We start from the raw sequence: 26,223 nt of genomic DNA, 5'->3' as shown, positions 1-26,223 counted from the left end.
AACCAACTTAAAAACTCAATTGAGAATACTAACAGCAGATTAGATCACTTAGAAGAGAGAACATCAGACAATGAAGACAAAGTATTTCAACTGGAAAAGAACATAGACAGCTCAGCAAGTCTGCTAAGAAACCATGAGCAGAACATCCAAGAATTATGGGACAATATCAAAAGACCAAATTTAAGAGTCATTGGGATACAGGAAGGCACAGAGCTCCAAACTAAAGGAATAAACAGACTATTCAGTGAGATTATACAAGAAAACTTCCCAGACTTGAAGAATGAGACAGAATCACAAATCCTAGAAGCCTACAGGACGCCGAATGTGCAAAATCATAAGAGATCCACACCTAGACACATTATAATGAAGATGTCCAACATACAGAATAAGGAGAGAATTTTAAAAGCTGCAAGAGAAAGAAAGCAGATTACATTTAGGGGCAAACCAATCAGGATAACAGCTGATCTCTCAACACAGACTCTGAAAGCTAGAAGATCCTGGAATAACATATTTCAAACACTGAAAGAAAATGGGTTCCAACCAAGAATCGTGTATCCGGCGAAATTAAGCTTCAGGATAGAAGATGAAATTAAAACCTTCCATGATAAACAAACGTTAAAAGAATTCGCAGCTAGAAAACCATCTCTTCAAAAAATCCTTGGCAAAACATTACAGGAAGAGGAAATGGAAAATAACACTGAAAACCAACAATGGGAGATAGGACAGTAAAGGGGGAAAAATAGTCAAAGAGGATAACAAATCAGGTTTAGAAACATCAATAAACAAATATGGCTAGAAGAACAAATCATATCTCAATAATAACCCTAAATGTTAATGGCTTAAATTCACCAATTAAGAGACACAGGTTAGTAGAATGGATCACAAAAGAAGACCCAACAATATGCTGCCTACAGGAGACGCATCTGATAGAAAAAGATATTCATAGACTGAAGGTGAAAGGTTGGGAAAAATCATACCACTCATATGGAATGCGGAAACAAGCAGGAGTGTCCATACTCATATCTAATAAAATAGATTTCAAACCAAAGTTAATCAAAAGGGATAAAGAAGGACACTTCATACTGCTCAAGGGAACCATACACCAACAAGACATAACAATCATAAATATATATGCCCCAAATAATGGTGCGGCTGTGTTTATCAAGCAAACTCTCCTCAAGTTCAAGAGTCTAATAGACCACCATACAATAATCATGGGAGACTTCAACACACCTCTCTCACCACTGGACAGATCTTACAAACAAAAGTTAAATAAAGAAACTATAGAACTCAATAACACAATTAACAACCTAGACTTAATTGACATATATAGACTATACCACCCCAAATCAAGTAGTTACACTTTTTTCTCAGCAGCACATGGAACCTTCTCAAAAATAGACCATATATTATGTCACAGGGCAACTCTTAGACAATATAAAGGGGTAGAGATAATACCATGCATCTTATCTGATCATAATGGAATAAAACTGAAAATCAACGATAAAAGAATGAAGGAAAAATCAAGCATCACTTGGAGAATGAACAATAGGTTGCTGAATGATCAATGGGTTTTAGAAGACATCAAGGAGGAAATTAAAAAATTCCTAGAGTTAAATGAAAACACAGACACAACATATCGGAATCTATGGGACACATTGAAAGCAGTTCTAAGAGGAAAATTCATTGCTTGGAGTTCATTCCTCAAAAAAAGAAAAAACCAACAAATAAATGATCTCATACTTCATCTCAAAATCCTAGAAAAAGAAGAGCAAAACAACAGCAAAAGAAGTAGAAGGCAAGAAATAATTAAAATCAGAGCTGAAATAAATGAAATTGAAACAAAAGAAACAATTGAAAAAATTGACAGGACTAAAAGTTGGTTCTTTGAAAAAATAAATAAAATTGACAGACCCTTAGCCATGCTAACGAAGAGAAGAAGAGAGAGAACTCAAATTACTAACATACGGGATGAAAAAGGTAATATCACAACAGACACTTCAGAAATACAGAAGATAATCAGAAATTATTTTGAATCCTTACACTCCAATAAAATAGAAGATAGTGAAGGCATAGATAAATTCCTTAAGTCTTATGACCTGCCCAGATTGAGTCAGGAGGATATAGACAACCTAAACAGACCAATAACAATAGAGGAAATAGAAGAAACCATCAAAAGATTACCAACTAAGAAAAGCCCAGGACCGGATGGGTATACAGCAGAGTTTTACAAAACCTTTAAAGAGGAACTAACACCAATACTTTTCAAGCTATTTCAGGAAATAGAAAAAGAGGGAGAACTTCCAAATTCATTCTACGAGGCCAACATCACCCTGATTCCGAAACCAGACAAAGACACTTCAAAGAAAGAAAACTACAGACCAATATCTCTAATGAACCTCGACGCAAAAATCCTCAATAAAATTCTGGCGAATCGGATTCAAATACATATCAAAAAAATTATACATCATGATCAAGTAGGATTCATCCCTGGGATGCAAGGCTGGTTCAATATACGGAAATCAATAAATGTTATTCACCACATCAATAGACTTAAAAATAAGAACCATATGATCATCTCGATAGATGCAGAAAAAGCATTCGACAAAGTACAGCATCCCTTTATGTTCAAAACTCTAGAAAAATTAGGGATAACTGGAACATACCTCAACATTGTAAAAGCAATCTACGATAAGCCACAGGCCAGCATCATTCTGAATGGAGAAAAATTGAAGGCATTCCCTCTAAGATCTGGTACAAGACAGGGATGCCCTCTCTCACCACTTCTGTTCAACATAGTCCTCGAAACACTGGCCAGAGCAATTAGACAGACAAAAGAAATTAAAGGCATAAAAATAGGAAAAGAAGAACTTAAATTATCACTATTTGCAGATGATATGATCCTATACCTAGCAGACCCAAAAGGGTCTACAAAGAAGCTATTAGAGCTAATAAATGAATTCAGCAAAGTGGCAGGATATAAGATCAACACGCATAAATCAAAGTCATTCCTGTATATCAGTGACAAATCCTCTGAAACGGAAATGAGGACAACTATTCCATTCACAATATCCCCCCAAAAAATAAAATACTTGGGAATCAACCTAACAAAAGAGGTGAAAGATTTATATAATGAAAATTATAGAACCCTAAAGAAAGATATAGAAGAAGACCTTAGAAGATGGAAAAATATACCCTGCTCATGGATAGGTAGAACTAACATCATCAAAATGGCGATATTACCAAAAGTTTTCTATAAGTTCAATGCAATGCCAATCAAAATCCCAATGGAATTTCTTGTAGAAATAGATAAAAGAATCATGAAATTCATATGGAATAATAAAAGACCCAGAATAGCAAAAACAATGCTAAGCAGGAAGAGTGAATCAGGCGGTATAGCGATACCAGACTTCAAACTATACTACAGAGCAATAGTAACAAAAACAGCATGGTACTGGTACCAAAACAGGTGGGTGGACCAATGGTACAGAATAGAGGACACAGAAACCAATCCACAAAACTACAACTATCTTATATTTGATAAAGGGGCTAAAAGCATGCAATGGAGGAAGGATAGCATCTTCAACAAATGGTGCTGGGAAAACTGGAAATCCATTTGCATCAAAATGAATCTGAACCCCTATCTCTCGCCATGCACAAAAGTTAACTCAAAATGGATTAAGGAGCTTGATATTAAATCAGAGACATGGCATCTGATAGAAGAAAAAGTTGGTTATGATCTACATACTGTGGGATCGGGCCCCAAATTCCTCAATAGGACACCCATAGCGCAAGAGTTAACAACTAGAATCAACAAATGGGACTTACTCAAACTAAAAAGTTTTTTCTCAGCAAAAGAAACAATAAGAGAGATAAACAGGGAGCCTACATCCTGGGAACAAATCTTTAATCCACACACTTCAGATAGAGCCCTAATAACCAGAATATACAAAGAACTCAAAAAATTAGACAATAAGATAACAAATAACCCAATCAATAAATGGGCCAAGGACCTGAACAGACAGTTCTCAGAGGAGGACATACAATCAATCAATAAGTACATGAAAAAATGCTCACCATCGCTAGCAGTTAGAGAAATGCAAATCAAAACTACGCTAAGATACCACCTCACTCCAGTAAGATTGGCAGCCATTAGGAAGTCAAAAAACAATAAGTGCTGGAGAGGATGCGGGGAAAAGGGCACTCTTGTTCATTGCTGGTGGGACTGCAAATTGGTGCAGCCAATTTGAAAAGCAGTATGGAGATTTCTTGGAAAGCTGGGAATGGAACCACCATTTGACCCAGCTATTCCCCTTCTCAGTCTATTCCCTAAAGACCTAATAAGAGCATGTTACAGAGACACTGCTACAACGATGTTCATAGCAGCACAATTCACTATAGCAAGATTATGGAATCAGCCTAGATGCCCTTCAATAGATGAATGGATAAAAAAAAATGTGGCATTTATACACAATGGAGTATTACTCTGCATTAAGGAACGACAAAATCATAGAATTTGGAGGGAAATGGATGGCATTAGAGCAGATTATGCTAAGTGAAGCTAGTCAATCGTTAAAAAACAAATACCAAATGACCCCTTTGATATAAGGGGAGTAAACAAGGACAGGGTAAGGACGAAGAGCTTGAGAAGAAGATTTACATTAAACAGGGATGAGAAAAGGGGAGGGGAGGGGAGGGGAGGGGAGGGGGGATAGTAGAGAATAGGACAGACAGCAGAATACATCAGACACTAGAAAGGCAATATGTCAATCAATGGAAGGGTAACTGATGTGAAACAGCAATCTGTATAATCTGTATACAGGGTAAAGTTGGGAGTTCATAACCCACTTGAATCAAACTGTGAAAGATGATGTATTAAGAACTGTGTAATGTTTTGAACGACCAACAATAAAAAAAAAAAAAAGAAACAATGATTCTCAGACAGATTCATAACAATGTCTTCCAAATTGATTTAATCAGAAAAACTTTAGCACACTGAATAAACTCTAAATAATTTTATTTAGATAATTCATTTATTCTAAGAACTTCCAAATACAACTGCTGGCTAGAGGTCAATTATGAATTGTATAAATATTTAAACTAGTTATTTATACAATTCATAATTGTATATGAATTGTATAAATAACTAGTTTAAATCAAAACATAGTTATCAGGTAACAGATAGGGTCTTATAAGAAGGAAGCCATAAAACAAATCTATCTTAACATTTTAACAAATCTATCTTCAAAACTTAGGCAAAAAGAACACTCTAGTTTAAGAATCCTAAACCACAAGGATCATTAAACTATGCTCCACAGGTCAAATGGGGCCAACTACCGTTTTTTCTTTTGCCCACAAACTAATAACAGCTTTACAAAGTAAAAAAAAAAATCATAAAAATACTATGTCTTTTGATAGGAGATTTATATGAAATTCACGATCCATGAATCAAAGTTTTAGGAGAACATAGCCAGGTTCATTTTTTTATGTGTGACCTAAGGCTGCTTTCACTCTAATGTGAGAGGTAACTACCTGAGACAAGGACTATATGGACCTGAAATATATTTACTTTTTGGCACTTTCCACAAAAAAGTTTGCCTCTTCCTACACAAACATTCCAGCATTTACAAAATTGTTGAGATTTGTCCCACTAAACTCAGGGATCTCTAAGAGTTCTCCCCTTATTCTAGAGACTACTATTCTCTGAATATTGCTGGCCTTCCTTTTGCAGAACTGAGTTTGCTGATGAGACCAGAAGGCTGAACACCAAGCCTGGAGGCACTGGGCTTCTTTTTGCATCTTAAGGACACCAAGGACCAAATGCACAATCCTGGTGTATTTGCAAGTAGCTATGTCCTAATCATACTCTGTCCAGAACTACTACTTTGAGAAGCAAGTAAGAAACATAATACATAAATCATATGAAAGAATGAATGGATTACATCACATTGTTCAAAAATATATAATGCAGGTTGATAGATCTAAGTCATCTGACATGCTTCCAAATGACATCAAATTTGCTCTGAAACAGTAAAACTTTACCTTTGATTGGTAGGACATAAAACTGTCCATGGTCTGAGAGAAATGACAGATCAAAAGCACAACAAATATTTGCAGAAATTGACAATCTGACTGAAATACAGATGCAGGCAATAATTAAATATGAACATTATGATGGTTAACATTAAATAGTCAGTAGTACTTCATTAGAGCCAACAAAGGCCATCTTTCAATACTCAACTGAAAATCAATGATTGATAATGTGCATTTGGTCCTAGGCCTCCTTAAGATGCAGACAGAGGCCTAGTGTCTCCAGGCTTGGTGTTCAACCCCAAACAATCAGCTAAACTGATTTCCTTACAAATGACAGAAAATGAACTGGAAGTTAGAAAAGCTTTGTATGAAACAGGGGATAAAAACAACAGAAAAACCTTGAGAAGTGATAATGAACAATGACCACAGAGCTAGGCAATAAAGAAAATTACATTATACCATCCTAGTTAAGAGGGTTAACCTGACAGTGAATAGCCTTGTTAAGTCTGGTTACTATCTGTGCATAAAATGCAAACCCTTTGAGGTATCTAGTGCTTTCTAAAGTTTAAAATCTCTCAATAAGGAAGGTGAATTATAAGGAACAGCACTTTGCATACAGGATCCTCCACCAGACAGTGGGCAGCCCAGACAATGGTCAGCCTAGACAACCCTCAACTGTATTAATTAACATCATTTTCTCTCACTGCCACATTTCAAGGGAAAAACAATCCTCTTGCCCCTACTGCCTTTTGTCTCCCGTCCCTCTTCTCCCTCCGTTGGTGATTAAATTTTCTGTATAGACCTTTCTTCAATCTGATATATTAATTATCATGTCTCTACCCTCATAACAAATGAATTGTGTGAAACCAGAAAAGTTTATTTTTACTCATTTTGTGTACTGCTTTGTGAGTTCCCAAAATGCAACACATGATCCTGTGAATGACTCTGCAAATAAAAGTGGACAGCTATGCAATACCCATACATATCTGAGACAATTTTTTCTACTCAATATTACCCATTATAATTTGTCTAAATCAACAAAAATTCTGGGTGAGGTAATCCAAGAATCACTAAGAAACTTTCCCATAAGTAAAACTTGTGATTTTTTGTTGTTGTTGTTCTATTGGCCATGATTACATACCAAATGAGGCAAGAATAATAAGTGAATGGAAGAGAATAAACCAATTCCTGAAGTAGATCATATCAAAACCATGTTAATTCTACAGGGGTATTTCACAGCATAATTAAAAGAGTCTAAGGTCACCTGAAATATGTTTTCTTCAGGATCACTCAACAAGTTCTTGAAAAAACACCAGACAATCCATCTGATCTGATGATAGAAGGAGGTGATATAGGTGGTCTCCTTGAAGGCTGAGCTCATCTTTTTCTGACCACCTGAGAGTTGGTCTAACTCAGCTTTCGTTTCTCTGTAGATGGAGAAGTTGAGGTAAAACTCAACTAATGTTTATATGACTTGTATTTTCCCCTTGGAGAGCTCTTCAGTCTTGTTGACTTTCAAAGAAAAAATGAATAAAGAACAAAAACACTACTATCAGACAACAAGTTATTTAATCCATTTTTCTATGACTCCTTTCTTCAATAACAATTTGATTTTAGAGCTTGAATATAAAAATTACTAGCTTTATTGCCACATTTCACATTAGGAATACACAGGTGAATGAGCTGGCTACTACTATGATTGTAATTACAGATACAGGAAACTCACTGACCTTTTCCTCCCAACTTGGAACATAACTATTAAAATAAATATCTTCATACAGAGTTATAATGCTAATGTAAAAATCTGGTCCTTTAATTCTACATGTTAATGTATAAAAAACTGTTTCTCATAAGTACTATAACAATGAGCATATTTATTTTTAAATGGAACCCCCCCCATACAATCAAAAGTAGCATATAAATGCTCACTCATACAGAAAACAAACAAACAAACATAAAAACATAGCACTGACAGGTAACAAAGCCTATCTGCTGACTGGTATCAGAACACAACATAATGCAAATTCACAAAGCCCTGTTAGGATATCTTTCCATATCACAAAACCTCAGCCAAATTGATTAGGCAAAAACTGTAAATCTGAGACTGATGTACCTTCATGCCCTTCTTCCTCTCTGTTTAATACCATAGCAGAAAATTCTCCATTAATTATCTCCAGAAAGAAGACTGCAGGGCTGTTGTACAGCTCACAGGGATAACCTGCAAAAGAAGGCACTCCAACAACTCAACCCAATGGTCTTCAAAAGTAAAGAGGACTCACACAGTGTGAGACGGGTGAGACTAGGGAAGGCAGAATTATCATCTTCTCCCTCATTTTCATACATACATATATACATACATACAGACAGACATACATACATATCCAACCAAATCTGGACTCTTTAGAACATATTACATTAGTTATTATCTACAATAAGTAGTAAAATTCAATAAGCTATCTAAATTTCCTGGAGTTTATCAATACTTTTTCATAAGACTAAGGCTAAGTATAGGAAGGAAGTTTTGAAGGCCCCGATGCATTGTATTCTCTGAGTTGATCCAGGAAATACTGGAATGGCAGTACTAATGACAACAAGATAGCTTTTCCACCTATTAAATTCATATTTCAAATTTATCATCTGTCAATCTGTCATAATTCCAAAGAGGAACAAATCCTTCAGAGTAGCATTCTGGAAAGAAAATGACCAGTACAGTACACGTGAACTCTTTCCTTCACTTGTAGTGGCATAAATCATCTAAACTTTGCCTGTGGTCTGATTCTTATCTCCTCTGGACTCCCCCCCAGACCCATACATGCTTGGGTACATTTTTTAAAAAATTTTTTTAAAGAGAGAGTGAGAGAGAGTGAGAGATAGTTTTTTATTTAAAGAGAGAGTGTGAGGAGAGAGAAGGAGAGGAAGAGGGAGAGGGAGAGGGGGAGGGAGGGAGGGAGAGAGAGAGAGAGAGAGAGAGAGAGAGAGAGAGAGAGAGAGAGAGAGAGAGAGAATTTTTTAATATTTTATTTTATTTTTTTTAGTTTTTGGTGGACACAACATCTTTGTTTGTATGTGGTGCTGAGGATTGAACCCGGGCCGCATGCACGCCAGTGGAGCACGCTACTCCTTGAGCCACATCCCCAACCCCCATGCTTGATTATTTTTAAAGGAGAGATATTAAACAAAAACAAATTTAAAAAGACAACTGCTTGGGGTCATAGAGAAGCATCTATGATCATACCCAAATATTTCTGAAGCAGATTGTATGAGCTGTTAAAAAAATCACATAATTTAATAAAAAATTCAAAGAATCGAACATCCCTGAAATATTGGTCTAATCAGATTTGGGATTAGCCATTCCATTGACTAATAGATCACTCACACCCACTTAAGTCCTAAATCTTGAGTCTAATGTTTCTAGAAAGTTAAGTAGCATCTCCACGAGCTCTCGTGAAGGCAGAGCAAGATTACATGTCACAGTAAAAACTAAAAAAGCAATATGTAATAGGTCTCAAAATAATAATATTGGGCCATTCCATAAATATTTATCTGACAGAATAACTGGATATAAATCCAAGTAGTTAAATTTTGAACTTTCAGGGAAAGATTACTGTTACAGTTTGGATATAAATTTCCCCAAATATTCATGTTGTTTTTAATCAACTGTGACCAAAAGACCTGAAAATAAAAACATAGAGGAGGGAAAGATTATTTGGGCTCATGATTTCAGAGGGTCAGTCCACCATCAGTCAACTCTGTAGTGGTGGGCACAGGCGAGATAGAACATCATGGTAGAAGGGCATGGAGTAGGAAAGCATTTGAGGACATAATAATTAGGAATTAGGGAGAGAGGTTCACTCACCAGGAACAAAATATAAGCCCAAAATGTATGTCCTCAGTGACCTACTTCCTCTAGCCACCCCCTATTTGCCTATAGTTATGATCCAGTTAATATATACCAGTGGATTAATCCATTTATCAGGTTATACCTCTCATAGTCTGATCAATTTACCTCTGAACATTCTTATGTCATCTCACACATGACCTCTTGGGGAAAACCTCATATCTAAACCACAACACATGTTGTTTAAGGCATGGTACACAATATAGCAATCTCATAAATTAATAACTTGAATGGACTACTGTGTGGTGGGAGGAATTAAGTCACTGGAAGTATGCCCTGGAAGAATTTATCATGCTCCTGATCTCCTCTCCCCTCCCTCCCTCCCTCCCTCTCTGTCTCTGTCTCTGTTTCTCTGTCTCTTTCTCTCCCTCCCCCCACCCTAGCTGGCAAGAGTTGCACAGTTTCCACCACTACACCTTTCTGCCATGATGTTTCTCACCAAAGGCCCAAAGAAATGAAGCTTAGTTCTCACCTAAGGCCACAAGCAATGCATATAGCTGTATTGGAGTGAAACCTCCAAAACCATGAGCCAAAATAAATCTTTCCTCCTCTAAGTCACTGTTCTCAATTATTGATCACAACAATGAAGAGTTGATTAACAAGAAGTGTGGTCATTCCTGTGACTATACCTGACCATGTGCTTCAGAAGCCTTTGAAAATGATTTGTGGGAGGAATTTGGAAAAATGTGGAGATACAAGATAAAGAAGCTTTGGAATGTTGTAAGCAGAGGTTAATGGACAATTATGGTGTGATTTCAGGAGACCAGAATGTCAACAAGCATGTGGACAGTAAAGATTGTGTTCATGAGATTTCAGATAGTAATGAGGACTGTTTTGGGAACTGGACTAAAGTCCATAAATGGTACATTCTGACAAGGAAGTTGTTTCCATTTTGTTCATGTCTCGACACTCTCTGAGGCTGAATTTAAAGATGATGAACTAATTAATCTACTAGAGGAAATTTCAAGGCAACAAATCATTGGGACTGTGGCATAGTTATTGCTAGTAGCTTTTAGCCATATTTTTAGTGAGAAATGGCAACAAGAAGCAGAGAAGAAACATTTAAAATTTGTCTGTTTGGCCAGAAAAACACTTGTAAAACTGCAAATAAGGAAGGTGTGGTTGCTGAAGAAATCAGAGCCTTTAAAGAGAAACCAATGTTTCATGGAGAAAAAAGGAAAGATGTTTAAAGGAGTAAAAATGATAACTAATTTGAAAGACTCTGCTATGAGAAGAGTGTCCTGGGTTACATTGCAGGCACAGGGCCACCTAGAAACTTGTCCTGCCAGGACTCATTTCACTGTCCAAGTACTCAGTAGCTGCTACAGCTATTGTTTGAGCAGACCCAGCTACTGTTCCTACAGGCAGTGGGCCTTGGTGTCATCTGTATTGTGCCAGTTTTAAATAATGCAGAATTCTGAAGTAGGGGGTTCATGAAAGTTTTTACCCAGATTTCAAAGAAAGGCCTGGGAGATAGGAATTTGGGTCAAGGTTGCAGTCTCTGCAGGCAACCCCTGAGAGGGTGATGTGAGATTCTGTGAGAGGAAGCTAAATCAGTAATGGAGTTGCCAGGACTAAGAGATGCCATGAACCATGGAATGTCTGCTGAGGAAGGATATATGCAACAAAAAAGGCTTTTTTGGAGGCTATTTATCCCCTTTTGAAATGGAAATGTCTACTCTGTTCCATTGTATATTAGAAACATGTAACTTACCTATTATTATCTATATGGGCCCACAGCTAAGGTGTTACCTTGAGTCTCACAAAATACTTTGGATTTAGAGTTTTGAGAAATGTTGGAATTGTTAAAGACTAAAGGAACTTGTAGGACTGAATGCATTTTACATTATGAGATGAACATGAGCCTTTTGGGGTTGGGGCAGAATATTATGGTTTGGACATAAAATATACACTTTAAATACTTAAATACTAAAGAATTTAAGACTCGGTCTCCAATGTACAGAGATGGAGCTTTTAAGAAATTATTTGATTATGAGGGCTCTAACTTCCTCAGGAAACTAATTCATTTCATGGGATAATAATGAGAATAGATTACTTAGAAGTGGGACCTAATTTGAAAAAGTAGGTCACTGGGTTCATGCCCTCGAAGGATTTATTTTGTCCCCAACCCATTTCATCTCCTTTCCTCTCCCCTCCCCACCTTTCTTTCTCATTCTCTCCCTCCTCTTTCTCCTCTTCTTCTTTTTCTTCTCTCTCTCTCTCTCCTCCCTCCTTCCCTCCTTCTCTCTCTCTCTCTCTCTCTCTCTCTCTCTCTCTCTCTCTATCTATCTATCTATCTCTCTATCTCTCTATCTCTCTTTCTCTTTCCTGGTTGCCATGAGCTGAACAGCTCTCCTCCACCCTTTTTCTGCCTCACCTCAGGCCCAAAGCAATGAAGCCAGTAGACTGTGGACTGAACATCTGAAACTAGAAGCAAAAAACCATCATAATTTTTGTAATTAGTTTTTCTCAGATATGTGTTATAGGAATGAAGAGCTAACCCACACAGTCACTGGGAAGTAGAACAGCCACAGGACCAGTACAAACACTCTCACACACATATGCTGCCATATGAAGAAAATGTTTGGCAACAAAGTGACCAAGAATGTTTTAGAGTGGTAGAACCCGAGGTAAATTTATACAAAGATCAAACAGCACTCCCATCAACACCTCTGTTCTCTCCCAGAATTCCAAGAATGAAGGATCTAGTGCATGAAAAAGTCAACCAAACCTGCTGATGCAAAGTATTCCAAAGCCTTCTGTGGAGGACCTTGGTACAATAGTTTTCCTGAGGCCAATAAGGTGAGGCTGTCAAACAGCTTGAAGATGGAATACCGAGGGTGATTAATGGTAAAGATGATTGTTGGTCCCTGCTCAGAAATCCTAAGTCAAAAGAGGGAAGATGATGAATCATTACACATCTAAACCTTGCACTCCTGATAAAACAGTTTATTCTTACTACTAAAACAAGAGTTCGAAGTTCAACTTCATTTTCTCTTATAGTCTTATCACCTAATCTTATGTTACCTACATGACACCTGGGGAATCTAAATTCAACATTTTTAAAAATATTTTTCTACTTGTAGTTGGACACCACACCTTTATTTATGTATCTTTTGGGTTTCTTTTTTTAGTTGTTGATAGACCTTTATTTTTTAATACATTGTGCTGATGATTTAACCCAGTGTCTCATTTATGCCAGGCAAGTGTGCTATTGCTGAGCCACAGCCTCACTCCTAATTCAATGTTTTTATTAGTACTAAATTGTTAGAAATTCACTTTAATATGCAATTTAAAAATTAAACATGGTATCATTCTTTATTATTTCAACAACACTGCAACTCAAAAAAAATTCATGATGGGCTGGAGATATAGCTCATCAAAAGTGCTTTCCTAGCATATGTAAGACCCTGGGTTTCATACCCAGATATGCAAAAAAAAAAAAATCAAGATTTTTGTGCACCTTAGTAATTATTATGAAAAAGTAGTAATTATTATGGGCTTTGTATCTTTAATAATAACAACTAAGGGAATTTTTATTTGCTTGTTTTGAAAGAATTTTTCGTATACATTATTAATATTCTTTGTGTTCTAAACAAGATTTAACTTGGCAGCATTTAGAGTCAGTTTTTTCCTTGGAAGAATTTTGCAGTGTTTATAAGTACCATAAGAGCAATTAAAATACATAATCAAGATAAATAAAAAAGATGATTCTTACCAAGAAAAATAAAAAATAAAAACATTAGGCTTCTGAAAAGATGGTACACCAACTGTCTAGAATCTACTATAGGGCTTGTTAAAAATACAGATGCCTAGACAGTCCTCCTAGACACTGAATTAGAATTTCTGAGGGTGATACAGGGAGTCCATATTATTAACAAGCTGTCCAGGCAACCTACAAGTATAATCAAATTTGAGAAGTAGTAATAGAGTAAATAGTAACACAATAGTCTGAGCTGAGGATGTGGCTCAAGCAGTAGGTAACACGCTTGCCTGGCATGCACGGGGCTCTGTGTTCGATCCTCAGCACCATATAAAAAAAAATAAAGATGTTGTGTTCACCGAAAACTGAAAAATAAATACTAAAAAATTCTCTCTTTCTCTTCTCTCTCTCTTTAAAAAAATGACAATAGTCATACAAATAATTCTCATTGATTATTTGTCTTCTATCACTTTAGGATTAGTTTTCCTTTTTTCTACCTTGATAAAACAATGAACATTCTGAAGTATGTACTATGAGATTACTAAACGCTTTAGAAATTACTTCATTTTAATTTTCACACTATTGTAATAAGATAGTTTCAATGTTATAATTTCATGACTTTTAACAGAAAATGCTTAAAAGTTAAGCGAATACCCACTAAGTCACAATTATGAAGAAGTAAGGCTATGATTCTATCTCTGGTTTAATTTGTGGTAGAAATAGTGTTAAAAGGCCATTTCACATGAGTTATTATTATGGATACAAAAAATAAAGGTATATCAAATATCAAAGTAGATATTTAAAATGTTTATGAGCCAGATGTGGTGGTATGTGACTGTAATCTCAGCTAGGCAGGAGGTTAAGGCAGGAAGATTTCAAGTCTGAAGTTAGCCTAAGCCACTTGGTGTACCTCTGTCCCAAAATAAGAAGTAAGAAGGTCATAGGATCAGTGGTAGAGAACACTGAGGTTCAATCCTGAGAGCAACAACAACAACAACAAAAAAACCCTTTAGAACACCCACTTCAATCTACAAATTTGATTAGTTCCTAGTATAGTTTAGTGCCCAAGGGTGCTCTGCCCCAAAAAGATTTGGGCAAGAAGACCAAAAATTTCAATAGAATGTGGAATAGATATAGCTAAGGGTTCCTTGTAAAGGCTAACAACCTAAGCTAAACCTGATACAAGTGGAACATCAAAAGGACCAACAGGACTCAGCTAAGAGAAGGATACTCCTGGTCAAAGAAACTTAGTGTTACAAAGCAAGAGGTGTGTTTATATGTGTCTGAGAGACAGTTACTTGGTATTAAATGAATAAGGTAACTAAAGAGACTACAAAAAGAGAATGGCAAGCCTAAGATTGGCCCTTCTCTCAGAAACTGGAACTGTATTCAGTAGACATCATTGAGCTGGTAGACAACTAGAAGCAGGAAGTAGAATTGTAGGAGAGCCCTGCTACCCAAAGTGTGATTGGATGGACAGTGGCATTAGTATCAGTATTTCCTCTTAAAGTCCTCTAGGGGAAATCCTGGGCTCCACCTCAGACTTAAAGAAACAGAATCTATAATTTAATCAGACTCCAAGTGATATAGCAGAGCTTGATCTCTGCAAGAGGCAGGATGCTTGAATGCTACTCAGTAAGAAACATAAAGGAAATAGTTACAATATTCTGTATCAATTCATCATTGTCTAATGAACACTGTCAGCAGAGCTGTAGATAATAAAAAATGTCCTGGGTATGTTCTATAAAGGTACCCAAACTCCAGGCCCATAACCTGGCATCTTCATTTATATGTATGTTGACATCTAGAGCATAAGCTATTTAAACAAACAGCCATCTTTGCATCGTCTTGTTTTTTCTCCCCTATCAGAAACTTTCTTACGAGTACATGGCCATCAGAGAAAGCAAGGTAAGTACTAGGGGAAGCCATGAAGGTGGTGTGTCAGGCACCTTACAGTATGAAGTAGAGGGGTTTCCAGAGGTAGGAGACAAAGATATAGCCCAGAGCAAGTGGCAGACTGGTTGCATTAAACAATTAAATCATAGACAGACCAAGTAAGTGAATATATTAAAATAAAAGGAGTCACATCTCTCATGGTCTGAAGTGACTTGCAAAAGCTGAAAGGAAAAGAACTAAAAATAACACAGAGGTATTGGACTGGAAATAAAAATAAAAATATGAACTCATGGGTATCTAAATATATACTCTTATTTAAACAGCAATTATTACAGAAATATGTTTACATATTTTTATAATATACATACATATATACACAGAGAGAGAGACACAGAGAGAGACAGAGAGAGAGACAGAGAGAGAGAGAGAAAGAAGGACTGAAAATATTGCTCAGGTGTAGAGTAAGTGCTTAGCAAATATGAGGCCATGGGTAGGAACCCTACCACAAACACAATAAAAACTCCACTACACACACACACACACACACACACACACACACACACACACACATCTGTATACACACATATAAAATCCATGCAGGGCCAATGTTTCCAAATAAAATAGAATATATTTTCATATTTTATATAAACACATACAGTAGGCCTAGGTATGCCTACTGAAGATCTAAAAGCAATGCCACTCCAATAGCAGTGAATACAATAGCAACCATATTTTGGTTTCTTAATATTAATTAAACCAGAACAAACCACATCCATCCACAAATAGCTAACTCGGAAAAAGTGCAACATAAACATGGAACATCACAGTGACTACAAAGTAATGATGGAAGAATGATCAGGGAGAGGTCAAAAGAACATACAGACCATTGAAAAGCCATCCCTTAGTCAAATAAAGATCAATTCAATCATTAAAACAGTGAAGAAAAGCAGATTCCAACTCACTGCATCACACAGAAAATGAACAGGGGAAAAACTCTTCCTTAGATAAAATGTCAACAATTACCTCTTAGGCAACTACCACAAGAACAGGAGTTATTAGCTTAAGCTAAAATTGGTAGGTGAGACTTGAGGAGGAACACAATCTTGGTATAATAGGCAATTATCTTCCCAGAAAAAAAATACTAATCTACTCTAAAGAAGAAAAGTACTTTCCCAGCAGAGAAGCCCAGCAGACCCCAACATGATCAAATGACGGAAGTTCACACCACCTATGAGACCAGAATCAGCTCATGGAACATAGGGATGGACCCAGAAGAGGGTCACCCCATGAAATCCACCAAAACTTGCAAGGGCGTGACAGACAGGAAAGGACTGTGGAACTCACACAGATTATCAAACCAACCAAAACAGAAACGCCAGAAAAGACATGTTTCAGTGAAGAATCCCAAGGCACTGAAGGAAACAGACACTGCAGGGGAAGCTGGTGACATGTGACTAGAGTCTAAGCACTGGATGGTTGAGAAGCCACCACTGTCAACTTCCTTACCTGAAGGCTGATGTAGTGGAATGTCCTTGCCTCTTGGAATTTACACTGGGGAGAATTTACCAGAGATGGAGCATGAGGTCAGAAAAAAACTTACACAGGTGGAACATAGATGGAGGAAGAGGGGAGCAAATGCAGTAAAATAGAAGTTAGGGAATCCAGGTGAGGAAACTGGGAATTTTTTTTCTTTAAACTTTTCTTGGAACTTTCCTGTCAGTTTGAAATAATTTTTTATAATTTTAAAGAAGATGTTCAAAAATTAATCTTAAAAATTTCTCCTATTACATTCCTGCCAGTCTCCTTTCTTGATAGAAATGAATGACTTTTTTCCCATTGTTCTACTTTTCCAGGCCCCCACTTAGGATTCATAACAGGCCAAGTCCATTTCCTAAGCTGATCCAGTTGGTTCCACCTTCAAAAAAGACCCAGAACCCATGCTTTTCTTACCACCTGACCACCAGCATCCTAATAGGACAGGGCCTATTTCTGCAGCTATTTCTTGGTGTCCTTCATTCACCTTGGCCTCATTGTGCAGTCAATGCTGACACTCTCAAAATGTCCCTGGACCTTAGCAGCAGAAAATATGTCTCACAGGGGGCAATGAGGTCTATGTATTCTGTCCCAAGCCCAACTTTACTTTACATAATTTCTAATTGCCTGAATTGTGGCCTCTCCAAATCTGATATATTAAAGTCCTAACACCCAGCACCTCAGAATGTGGCTACCTCTGGAGAGTCTTTAAAGCAGTCACTAAGATTAAAGAAGGTCATTAAGTGGTGACTCATCTGACTGTGTCTATTGAAGGATCCAAGAAGAAACAAGTTGTAGACACCTTGATCTCAAATTCCAGCTTTTAGAGCTGGAAGAAAAGTAGTATCTGTTATTCAGCTCCCCAGCCTGTGGTCTTGTTATAAGAGTCTAGCAGCCAACCTGCACTGGGTTCTGTCCCTCTGGCCTCTCTGATGCTCCACACACATCAAGCATCAAGCATGCTGTGCCTCAGGGGCACCGGCTGCTCCTTTCAACCAGAACTCTCTGCTGACAGAAAGAGCAGGACTCACTCTGTCACAGGTCTCTTATCACATACTTGTGGTCCTCCTTGACTATCCTGTTTTTTAAAACAATTCCTCACTCCCTTCGTGGCCTTTCTTCCCCAAGTTGTTCATTAATTTTTCTTAATAACACTTCTTTGCTCCTTGACTATTTCTCTTTAAAAAGAAAGGAAAGAATTTTGCTTTTCACTTCTGAAACCCTGGCACCCTGAACCCCTGGTACATAGAAGTGATCCAACTGTAAATAAATAAAAGAACAATGTTCCTACAGTATTTACCTTTTCAGGAGCAAAAGTACAGTATTTGCTGTGCTTATATGTAAACCAGTTGTTGGTCGATCCAAGAATAAGATGGGAAGATCAGCAATCAGCTCCATTGCTATACTGGTCCTTTTTTTCTCTCCTCTAGATAAAACCTAAAACACAGATTATTACATTATCAACAAGAACCACTATGGTCACACCATAGTGAATTAACTTCATTTGGTGGATTAACTTGATTCCTACAAGATACTTTATCTCTATTACCCTCATTATTCTGAACAAGAAAAAATGGACACCTGAAAGAAGAGTTATAATAATTATGAGAGATGTTAACAATTGAGAAATCAAGGTGAAGAGTACTAGTAATTATATTAATTTCCATATAATTAACATAATAATAGATACATACTAAACATAATGTATAATACATAAATAATACAATGTACATATAATATATAACTATTATATTAATTACCTCAAATCACATCATTATAGTAATCAGACCATCTTGTCTAGATTTCTGTTATGTTCAAAATATCATAAAAACTAAAACTATATAAAATTATTTGATACTATTAGATTATGTTAATTATAAGAAATCAAAAACAGCCTTTACATATATTCCCCAGAAATCCAAGAAAGTAACTAAGGACAATGAATAAAATGGTAAAGAACAGAGTTTTAAAAAAAAAGTACCAAACTGGAATGAGAAGATCAAATAAATAAAGAGAGCCAAGGAAAAGAAAATCAATACTCAGTAATAAAAAATAAGTAGCATCACAGGACTATTTTTCTAAATAAAACACTTCATATAAAGCCTATCAGCAAGTATAATAGGAAGCAGCCGCCAATAGGATGCTTCACCCACATTCTTCATTTATTTAGGAGGGAAGATCGGGGGCTTCATTCAAAGACACTACATTCTAAAAAACTCATCATCACATACAGCTCCAAATATCTGCTCAGCAAACCCTCCACATGGAGTGGTAAACTGTAAAGTTCATTCATTCTCTCCATGATCCTGCAAACTCACAAAAGGTTGAGTTACTTAGTTTATTCTATTACTCTTGCCCACAAACGTACTTCTCAAACCTAAGTGCCTGGTAGATGAGTCTGGAAATAAATATTGGCAGAAAAAATTGGGAATGAGGAGAGGATGAGAAAAAAAAACTGCCAAAGATAAGCTATAGAAAAAATTAGTAGCAATGCAAATTAGAAGTCAGTCCTACTGTGATCAAATATAATTCTGGAAGTCAAATTACAGACAAGTTATATATACAAAGAAATAATACCTGGAACTTGTCATTTATCAATTCCAGAAAAATGCCTCAAAAAAGCCATGAAACAAAGGTCCCAGGAAGAAGAGAAAGAAAAGAGCAGTGAAAGTCAGGAAGAGAAAAACAGGAAGAAGAAAAGTTAGTGCAAAGACATCAAATGAGCCCTGACTACAGCAATGAGACCACACTCCACTCCAGGGATTCCACCATCTTTAAGATTGTTTCTCCAGCTTCATTTCCACCTTCACAATAGTTATGTAGTCATTTTTCTCATCATTACAGAAAACAGCCACTCATGTCATAAGAAACTTCTGATTAAGGTCACACTGTCCACACAGGGAGGCCCGCTTTTCTGGCTACAATTCTACCAGTTTTTTTCACTTTACCTTGAAATCAGCCACTCCACTTAGATCTAAATCCTCAATGACCTTGTTGATCCTCTAATTTTTTTCATGATTTGTCATAGTTATTGGAAGCCGAAGAGCTGCTGAGAACTGCAAATTTTTTCTCACTGTCATGGTGTTGATCAGGACATTATTCTGAAGGAAAATACAATTTTCATGAGACATACTGAATCTTTTCTTAGACTATTCCTCTAGTATATGTAACTCAATAGATGAAAATAACAAACCCAAGAAAATGCTGTAGTTAATGCTGTGTTTTCAACTCTGCTAACTACAGAGACTCCATATAGAGACAGCTGCAGAGCCCAGGGAGGAATTTCAACACCCATCTGAACATCCAAGTGGAGCACAGGGAAGTATGATATGACTACTGGCATACACATTCAAGTATGTTTTCAGGAAGGAAAAGAGGCACGGAGCGCAAAAACATATCAGCAGACCCTTCTGAAAATGATACAAGTAGAATTGATATCCATGCCCTACATAGGTCATATTCCAGGTCCTTTCTGCCTTTCCATTTAACTCCACCCTCTTTCTAATAGGAAATTATGAGAAGCATATGTAAGAAAAGTTGATTCTATGAGTATGTCACAAAATCAACTAGAAGCACAATAAACTGCAAACCAAGGCACTTCCCTATATAAAAACATATGAAACCTAAAAGTAAACCAACTAATACTTACTTGAACCACAAAACCTGAATAATATTTGAAATTGTCAGGTCAAAGTCCTCCATTGATCAAGAAATCTGCGGATAATCCACTTAGATCTTTCCTTGCAGCTAAAATGTTTAACAACCTACAAAAGGACAAACATGGTACAGCTTTTTTTCCCTTCAATACAGGCCATCTCTCTCAGCTACTGTTAGTTCAAATTCTGTTCAAGCTATGAAATTAACTAATTAAGAGATATATGACTTAACTAAAATTTTGTACATATGTGTGTTTGTGTGTTTCTGTGTTTGTGTATGTGTATGTGTGCTTATATTCAAATCCTCACCTTCCTTTTCATTTGTGCCATAAAAAATCACAGAAATATAAAAGCAAGGCAAATTTGGCTTATCCTGCATAGACCTCCCAAAGGACCTTCCTGTCCATCTGACATTGGTGGATCCAACCCAGGAAATGTGCTCTTTTATCTAAATGTGTCTTCAATTATTCCTATGTTCCATCTCCCCACATTTAATATTATTCCCTTCTTATTCTTCCTCATTAGCTCATAATAGGTTCGACAGGTGTACCTCAACCACTTTATGATGCTGTATTAGTGAGACTGATAAAAGTTATTTCTAAAAGCCCACTGAAACTACAAAAAGAAAGCTGACTTATAATTTCTGTTATACTCACAAAGACTTGTTTTGACCTTTGGGTACCATAATGGCATTGAGACCAGGTTTCATGATTCCACTGAAACACAAAAGCAAAAATGAGTAATGATTCAATTTTAAACAAAGTTATATTAAATTAGGATCTATGTCAAATACACTTAAGGAAATTTCATGAAATTGCATCAGATTCTCATTAACATCTCTTAATTATTTTTTTAAAAAAGAAGCAGGAAATTACTTACTGAAAATAGGTATATTCTGACTGAAAAGAAGTTAGTTACATTCCTACCTGTGACTTTATGCTCACATAGTGTGTCAGTCATTTATATTAGACTTGCCCTTCCCCTTCCTTTCTTAATAGGAATATGATGGATGTCCTGGGAGTAGGGCAACAGACACCAGAATCTTGTAATACAGGATGTGAAGCAGTGAGAGAGTAGAGGGGAAAAGTTGTAGGCTGTGAAGAAGCTTATATGATAAAATAAAAGAACTCAACAAATCAGTAATTATATTAAGACTATGAAGAGGCATTTTTTCACTGTTTTTAAATAGACTTTAAAAAAATACATTTTTAAACATGGAAAATGTGTGAAGAATCTACAGTGCTAGATTGGAATTGGTGCATTAATTAGAAGAAATAGGTTTTAATCTACACAATAGTTATAGAAGAGTATAGATGGAAGGGTGCTGAGGAACCAGCTGCCATCCACCACTCCACTTATCCCTCCTGGACAGAACCACAACCTCATGCACTTGCATAAGGGATTCAGTTTTATTTTTTTAAACAAAGTTATATATACACACACACACACACACACACACACACACACACACACACACATATGTGTGTGTGTGTGTGTATGCATGTTCATGTATATATATATATATATTCTTTAGGCATGTCCACTGAGGTGGTTTAATTCTAATGACACATGAATAGCAATGAGCATTCTAAACACTCATATGATGGTTTATAAATACCATTCTCCACAATTCCACAGAATAAACATCAGCTGATTCTGGCCTAGGGTCAGTGCACAGTTTGGAAATTTTTTTTGTAATAGGATTAAACCTAGGGACTCATACATGATAAACAAACACTCTATATTTGAGCTACAGCTTCAGCCTTTTTAAAATTTTACTTTGATACAGGGTCTTTTTAAATTGTCCAGTCTGGACATGAATTGTGATTCTCCTGTTTTGGTGTCCTCAATAACTAAGATTACAGGTATATGCCTCAACATTAAAAGTGTATGGAACTTCTAGCTATAACAAGAAAATACTCAAAGAATGAAAGAATAAGTCAAAACAGTGAAGAAGGAAGGAAACTCAAATAGAACAGTCTCCCACTGACTAAGTTCAGACCAACAGAAGTATCAAGATAAATAACAATAATAATACATTACCACTAAGTGTTATTGAAAGAGGAATCCTTGACTATTTTCAATAGAGTAAATTAAAGAGGAAATGGTAAACTGAAGCTTTTTCCTCTTAGTTTCATGCAAATTATGAGATAATGGAAATAAATCACCCTTTGGTAACTATCATATTTTCTGATCCAGACAGGAGTCATGAATGAATGGGAGCTGAAGCTGGTGAGTTGGAATATAATAAAAAGCAAGATTCTGGATTAATGTCAGAGCACCACCCTTCACAATAGTAATGAAGTGCAAAGAGAAAAATGGTGACACTGTGGTGAAATTTGGCAGACAAATGCATGACCAGGTGATCAATTTTAACATCACCTGAAGTTGGATGGAATTAGAAGGTACCAGTCTGGATGAGCCTGAAGAAACATGATGTGGTGAGGAGCACAGTGATGGGCAGCCCTCAGAAACACTCTTGCCTTCATTCTGAGGATACCTGTCTCCTCAGCTGCTGCCAGACAACAAATGAGTGATGACACAGGAGAGGGTCCTTCTTTCTAGAAAGTAAGGCTGAAAGAGCTAGGGATAGAAAATGATCATGTGAACGGTCTGCTCTCAAATGATTCCCAAAATACACTAGTAAAGATGGATGAAAAAGGAGACACAGTAGGGCCAGGCTCAGTGGCATGCGCTTGTTATCCCAGTGGCTTGGGAGGTGGAGGCTGGAGGATGTCAAGTTCAAAGCCAGTTTCAGCAATTAACTGAGGCACTAAGCAATTCAGTGAGACTCTGTCGCTAATAAAATACAACATAAGGCTAGGGATGTGGCTCAATGGTCAAGTGCCCCTGAGTTCATTCCCCAGTACCCCGCCCCCCAAGAAAGAGACACAATGATGGGAGTAAACAGTGGAATGTAAACAGGTAAGGAGTCTAGTGAAAGGATTATGTTCATGCAGGTTTATGTTTGCAATCATTTAAAAAATAATCATTAATCTGAAAATTTCCCAAAGAGAAGAATGAATTTTCCTCACCATTATAGAATATTCATAAATCTTCAGGAATGGATAATTTTTTCCTGTAGTTATTAAACATTGGTAAGGAAAAGTTCAAAGGCTGTGTATGAAGACAAACTAAGCTTAAGGGAAAGTTTTTCATGAGGTATGAAAATCTTTTCAATTCTCAAAGTCAAATTTGGTTTAACTTCTTCTTACAAAAGAAAAGCAAGAAAGTATCCAAAGGAAAATCGAGATTCTCACCACATTTCTTGGAATATACTTACTGTTTTGAACGGTGACTTGTGCTATCAAATACAAATAAAAAATAATATGAGTAACTCTTCCTCCATCCAATAGCCTACTAACCTGAAGTGAGCAGACAGGAGAAAGATCTGAAACACAACAACCCAAAATGGGTGTCCTTTCCCACAGATACTTACACCAGAAACACGAGAAATAACAGCCCCCAAAATTGTAAAAATTGAAAGAATTTCAAAATTTGACTGCACTTTTATTAGCCTAAGAGCACAAAACCATTACCCCTGTCCTTTGCTGAGAGGCACAACACTGAGCCTTAAGCACAACAAGAAGTCTTGAGCAGAGGTGACACTTAGGGTATCCCATCACTAGTCTACTTGGAGGAAAAGATAATCTAGAGGTATTTGGGAGTGTGGCTCAGTGGTAGCAAGAAGGCTCACTGTGCACAAGGCCAAGGGCTTGATTCCCAAAACCAAAATGGGCAGGGGCAGGTAAATGTACCTTCACATGAAGAATGCACTTTATATGTATTTAGCCTACACATATTCAAATCAAATTACCTTTTACCTCTTTCAACAAAATCTGAAAGTACAAATATTTTCTTGATTATCTCACAAAACTCTTGTCAGCTTTTAATAAATCAATTCTATCCAATCATTAACAAAGGATAAAAACTTTAGATCCACTATTCCTATTCTTATTCACCTGGTCAGGATTTCTTAACCAACACAAGAGAGACAAGAAGCAGGCATGACAGCAGGTATTGCCAGAGAAGAGCTACAATCCTGCACAGAGCCCCTGAGCTCAGCCCATGAACCCTCAGATCCTCACCATTTTTCTCTCAGGCACACCCCAATACTGTCTACTCAACCCTGTCACTTCCTTGTCTTCTGAAAGATGTTAGGCACTAATGACAGTAAAGACCACCGATGCACACAAAATGTTAAGAAAACAGGTCAAAAACTGATTTTATATAGAGCTACAACCATACCAGGACTCTTATAACCACTTTCCCAGCCTTGAAGAGTCAGAAAAAGTTGCTTGCTTACACTAGGAGTAGTTATTTCCTCTAGTGAAAGACAAAACAAAACAAAACAAAACAAAACAAAAAAAAAAAAAAAAAACAAGAAACAAGTGTTGCCAGGGCAAATCAAAATTCATTTCCCCTCACGATTATCTCACAAAACTCTTGTCAGCTTTTTATTAGTCAATTCTATCTAATCATTAGAGGGAAGCGCAGTTCTCTAGCAATCAGACAAATATTAACAACCCTAATGGCCAGCATCTGTGAGCTCATATAGATACAAGTAGCCAGAGGTTCCAAACTCACTGCCACATTATGACACATTAATTGCACAGTCATAAAAACAAACAAAACACGATGCAGTTCATAAATTCTCTTCAAAGTTTAAACTACCTGATAACTGATTCAATCATATCAGTCCTTGTTTAGCCTAAAGGAAAGAAAGCATCCATCTATGTCTCTACAAAACTTATACTCAAATGCTCACAGCAGTCTATTGGTAGTAAGCAAAGCCTATAGGCCAATAAAGTGAACTTTTAAAAAATTCATGCACATACCTGATATTTGATAGTATTTCTTTCTCAACCATTCTTCGTTGGAGCAGAGAGCCACTCTTCACTTGTACTCGATAGCAGATATTATGAAAACTCAACATTGCTCCTTGGGTAATTGTCTCTTGGTCACCAGCGATCATCTCAGGGAGGTCATTGGTGTGTCTTTGTAGCATTGGGATAACAACCTGGTCATTACTGGAAGACATCTTCAGAGGTTTTGCCTTTCTGTGGAGGGAAAAGTAATAGTAAGTTGATATTCCATATAAATGAGATTGTAAACTCTAGATACCAATTCATTGAAAACAAGGTGGTTTTAAACTGTGCTGCAGTGAGTTAATTTTTTTCCAATGGATAGTCTGCATCACTATGATAAGAATAACCTTAGAACCTAAAATGAGAGACAGATGAAACTTTAAATGGTTGTACTCAAATTAGATGTCAGATAAATTCCAATAAGCAAAATAGTTGAGTATGAAAATTACCTACAACTCATAAATAAGAAAAAAGACAAGTGAGCCAGGTACATTGGCACATGCACACCTGTAAGCCCAGTGAATATGAAGGCTGAGGCAGGAGGATTGCAATCTCAGAGGTCAACCTGGGCAACTTAGCAAGACCCTGTCTCAAAAGAAATATAAATGTATCTCAGTGGTACAGAACCCTTGGGTT

The 26,223-nt window shown here is 36.7% G+C and overlaps 1 pseudogene; it reads right to left on the bottom strand.

Moving 5' to 3' along the window:
• Positions 1–25,760, bottom strand: part of LOC144366462 (broad substrate specificity ATP-binding cassette transporter ABCG2-like) — a 28,795-nt pseudogene extending 3,035 nt beyond the window's left edge.
• Between the last annotated feature and the right edge of the window lie 463 nt (positions 25,761–26,223).

This window comes from Ictidomys tridecemlineatus, chromosome 9 (assembly GCF_052094955.1).
Source record: "Ictidomys tridecemlineatus isolate mIctTri1 chromosome 9, mIctTri1.hap1, whole genome shotgun sequence".
Classification (NCBI taxonomy): Eukaryota; Metazoa; Chordata; class Mammalia; order Rodentia; family Sciuridae; genus Ictidomys; species Ictidomys tridecemlineatus.
The sequence above is the reverse complement of the archived record's forward strand: the minus strand, read 5'-3'. Positions and strand labels throughout refer to the sequence as shown.